Here is a 5,440-nt window from a genome sequence, read left to right on the forward strand (position 1 = left end):
ATAGATAGATAGATAGATAGATAGATAGATAGATAGATAGATAGATATCCAAAGAAAGATCCCTGGGAGCATTCATTAGAGATTTCCTCAAGGTTAACATCCATCCATAGTAATTATTATCTGCATTAGACTGTTCAGTTCTTTCTGAATCCACTTAATCCTACCTTAATTTTTTCTAGGGACAAGAAGGGAACAGGAATCTATGAAGCACCTACTATGCATCAGGCACTGTACTATGCATTTTATATATTTTCTTATTTGATCATCACAAGCCTGGGAGAAAAGTTCTATTGTATGTGTGTGTATAAAATATTATTATCCTCACTTTGCAGTTGAGGCAACTGAGGCAGATAGAGGTTAAATAACTTGCCCAGAATCATACAGCTAGGGGTACCTGAAGTCAATTTGAACTCAGGTCTTCTTGGCCCAGCGCTCAATCTACCATGCCACTTAGCTGTCTATCTATCCTGCACCTCTCCATCTCTTGTACAAGGACATTATGAGCCACTTTGCCAAATGCTCACTTTCTTTTAGTCAAGAAATAATAATTACAGTGGGGTCCTGTTTTCTCTGTACTTTTCAGTCAATTGTGTGACTGTAAAGACATAATTAGTTTAGAATGTTATGTTCCAAAGCCTATCTATTCCCTATATCTTCAACAAATGTGGTTTTGTGTATATGAAATTATTTAAATTATTCTAATAAACACTTGGTCAAAATGGGAAAGTTGGCATGTAGATCAGTAGCTACTGACATTAATCAATCAATGAAGAAACATTCATTAAGGACTTACTATGTGCTAAGCAAAAGAGATGAAAAAAAGGATAAAAGACAGTTCTTGCCTTGAAGGAGGTTACACTTTAATGAGGGAGACCACATGGAAACAAATATAGAAGAGATGAACTATATGCAGGATAAATCAAAAATAATTAAAGGGCTAGTGAAGGCTTCCTGCAGAAGGTGGGGTTTTAGTTGGGATTTAAATGAAGACAGGCAAGTCAGGAGTCATTGTAAAAGAGGTAGAGCTTTCCAGGCATGGGACATAGCCAGAAAAAATGTCTGAAGCTGAGAGATGGAGTATTTTGTTCATGGGACAGCCAGGAGGCCACTGTTACTGGATTGAAGAGTAAGTGTTGAGGAGTAAGGTATATTAAGACTGGAAAGGTAGGAGGGGTCTAGGTTACAAATGACTTTGAATGCCAAACAAGAACATTTTGTATTTGTTTCTATAGCCAATAGAGAGCCACTGGAGTTTGTTGAGTGTGTGTGAGTGAGTGGGGGTAGGGAGTGGAGGGGATGGGATTGAAGCTGTGCTTTAGGAAAATCATGTCAGTGGCCAAAGGGAGGATGGATTCCAGTATAGAAAGACTTGAGGCAGGCATACCTATCAGCAGACTGTTGCAATAATCAAGGTGTGAGGTGAAGAGGGCCTGCTCTAGAGTGGTGGCAGGGGCAGATGAAAGAAGGGGAATAATTGAGAGATATTGCAAAAGTGAAATCAGCAAGCCTTAGCAACAGATTGGATATGGAGTGGTGAGAGAGAGTAAGAATCCAGGATGACTCCTAAGTTGCAAGTCTGTGGCCCTGGGAGAATGGTGTTCTCCTTTGCAGTAATAGAAAGGAGAGAGGATTTAAGGGGAAAGATGAATTCTGTTTTGAATGTATCAAATTCAAGATGTCAACTGGACACCCAGTTTGAGATATCTGAAAGGCAGTTAGAGATGTAAGATTTTAGGTTAGCAGAGAGATTGGGGCAGGATTCATAGACTTGAGAAGTATTAGCACAGAGATGGTAAATCAATCTATGGGAACTGATGAGATCACCAAGTGAGGTAGGATAGAGAGAGAAGAGAAGAGGGCCCAGGATAGAACCCTGAGAAACATGTAAGGGTAAATAGCATAGTATGAAGGGGGTTCAGCAAAGGAGACAAAGAAGGAGAGATCAGATAGGTAGGAGGAGAACTAGAAGACAGTGGTGTCCTGAAAATCTAGAGAAAAGAGAGTAACAAAGACAACAGGGTGATCATCAGTATCAAAGGCTGCAGAGACTCATGAAGACTGAGAAAAAGCCATTGGATTTGGCAATTAAGAGATCATTAGTAACTTTGGAGACAGGGTTTCCATGGTCAGAAGCCACACTGTTTTTGGTAATGACAAGATTAGAGGGGTTTGCTTGTTTGTTTTGTTCCTTTATCATTTTGCTACCTTCCTTGAGTCTAGAGCCCTCAATGCTCTCAAAACTCTATTGTCCCCAGCAAGGAGCTCCTCTGGGTTTATTTGGTTTAGTCCAGCATCTCTTCTCATCTTTGTTTTCTTCAGTTTTCACTTCATCATGAATTACATCTCAGATTGCAATTGTTAGAGTCCAAATTAACACTATATAGACAACAATCCAGTATGACAGATTTTCTCAGAAGGGGAATGGGTGGCAAAAATCTCATTTAGAAATTTGAGAGCTCATCCCAGAAAACCTGAACAATCTTGGTAACTCCAAATGATTGATCTTAGTTTCCATACAAAATGATTATCCAAATAAATTATCACTCAATTCACTTATAACATATACAAAAACTAATACCTCCCAATTCATTTGTTAAATATTTATTGAGCACCAAATATGGATGTACAATGTCACATCAAAATATGTTAAGGACTTATGGTTTCATTACTGTGAGAAAGCCTCTCAACAGAGATCACAACTCATCTTTCCTCATAAGTAATTAAGACCATATTTATAATTATTTATATTTGCATGTTTATAATCACAAATAATCATAAAGTTTGGTGTGATTCTCAAAGAAGATAAGTGATTTGCTAAGGTCATACAGGTTGTGTTAAGTGAATTTTAAGCTTAAGTTTTCCTTATCCTCAAGCCAGGCTCTCAATACACTAGACCACACCCCCTCCCCACTGTAGGAAGTCATTATCGTCAGTTACCAAGAAGACAGAATAAAAGACATTTAAATGTTGATTCCAAATGATTTTCACAGAAAATGGAGTCTTGTGTCATTAATAAATCAAACAGTATTTTTTTGGTCCTTTTTTCCTAGTATTTAATACTACTCATTCACTACCTGATAGGTTAGTAGTTAGAAGCGATTGACCCATGGTAAACCAGACTACCAAGTTCTTAGGAACTGATGGTAATGAAAATGCAGAGCACATAAAAAGTACATACTATGTTTGGAATCTATAAGCATCAGAACTGTAGTGGTAATACTGAGACTTCAACTTACTAAGCATTGAAGAGATCAGTGAGTCAAATGTTTCAGTGGGTAGATTTTTTTCCCCAGTAAACACTCATCTGTCCCTGAAAACATTGTCTGTTATTTCCATATGGATAGACCTCACAGGTTTTTTATTGTTTTTGGAAAAAATGTTAGTGTTTGTGTGCAGATATGGCCTAACTTTCCATATTTCTCATAACTATTAAAGCAATTATGATGCATAATGTACTTTCATTTAGGAGAAATCTTTGGTGATTTAATCAGCATAAAATACTACGCGTAGCTTAAATTACCTTCAAACCAACTTTTGTTTAAACTTTGCCAACGCAGCAGCAATATATTTGATGTTGCTATTCAATCCAAATCTCAGTAATTATTCCCAAGGAAAAATATCAACAATTTTATTAAAATCTAGTTTTGCAATAAATACACCAAAGTATTTTAGAAAAGAATTTTAGAAAAATAAATTAAAAAATGAAAACAAAGCAAAAATAAGAAGGTCAACAATTTCTGTGTGTATTCGTGCTATCATGATTTTTAAAATATGCAAAGAACACAAACATGTAACTCTTCATGTGTTCTGACAAATGGTGCTAATTGATGCAAAATAATCACATTGGTGCATTGTTGAATGTACATATTTGTAACTGCCCTGAAAAGTAAACTGATATGTGGAAATTGTAAAAATAATAATAATAATAATATTAATAATAATAATAACTTAGATGAGCTACTGTTATTATATTGAATTGCTTTTTAAAGAGAGAAGTTTTAGTATTATTATGTTATTATTATTATATTAGTATTATTATGACCCATCAGTGAAATATACTTTGATAACCAATCTCATAAGAATTGTCTCGAGGAATCAGGAGAAAAACAGCTTTCATAGTGTCAGATACTAAGTAACTCATTCCTCTACCTCCTATACCTGATCATAAGATCATAGATTATAGATCTGGAAGAAGCATCCCTGCCTGTATTCAAATCCAGGCCGGCCAGCTGCTAGTGGAACAACATTATCCAAGTCACTTAACTTTTCAAGGCCTCAACTTCCTCATCTGTAAAATGAGATTGGACCAAATGACTTCTAAAGTTTCCCAGAGTTAAATCTAGAATCCTTTGATCTATTCAAGTCATCATTCCTACAAGGAAAAGAAACAAGTGAGACAGAGAGAAGTAAATGATTGGATTAAAATCACACACCTTTTAAATGATGTATAGGGAATTAGAATCCAGACCACCTAGTAGTCTTCCCATTACACCACACTGTCTCCCTTCCACCATTAATTTTAGACTGGGGTATATAAAATGTAAAACCAGCATAACATGTAGGTGATATAAAAAACACATGATACAAAACATAAAGATATATAAAATATATTGATACATTTTTAAATGAAATCAACTCAAAAGATTCTGAATCTGAGATAGTCAAATGACTATGAATGTGGCCTGCTGAAGAAAATCATTTACAAAAAGCTAAAAGTCCCTTTCTCATGTTTTCATCATGTGAACACCCTTGAAGTGTGTGCAGACCATTCTCATAAATATTTTAAAGAGATGACAAAGTAGGTATGTAGGTGAACATTTGCTGGTCATTAAATTCAATCTACCTTATTTGGTAAAAAATACTTATGTCTTCTAGTCTTTTAGAATTTTATCCTTTTTAAGCTTCATTGACAATGTACTCTAGTGATTTTTAAAAGTTTTTGATACCAGCAAAAATGTATGCTTCCATATATGTTTGGTCAGGTTATCTTATATGTACCACTGTTAACTTCCTCACATAGTAAGTACGTGGAGCACCAAGGTTGGAGAGTATTCCTTCATCCTCCATAAAATGTTAGCCATAAGGCACAATCGTATTCATGGTGGTCCATTTCCTCATGCTTATTTTGAGCTTTTCCCAACAAGTGGAAATCCCATGAAATGATGCCTTTGGGTGAATGCTGAAACTAAATCTTCTAATCCTTTTATTTGTCTGTCTGAGAACCCTTGAGGCATCCTTCCATTTACTTGCAATTACTTGCAATTTAATTGTATCTTCTGGTTTCATTTATAGTGAGGATGTCAACATGGCCATGGTTCACTTAGTCCAGCATTGTGCCAACTCATTAGCCACTGGACAGAGATCACATATACAGAATATCAACAATTTGTAGTTTGTTTAAGAGCTGTGCAATTCATAACACTCTCTATCCTTTTTTTTT

The sequence above is a fragment of the Vombatus ursinus genome, unplaced genomic scaffold (assembly GCF_900497805.2).
Source record: "Vombatus ursinus unplaced genomic scaffold, bare-nosed wombat genome assembly UNPS02014874.1, whole genome shotgun sequence".
NCBI classification, from domain to species: domain Eukaryota; kingdom Metazoa; phylum Chordata; class Mammalia; order Diprotodontia; family Vombatidae; genus Vombatus; species Vombatus ursinus.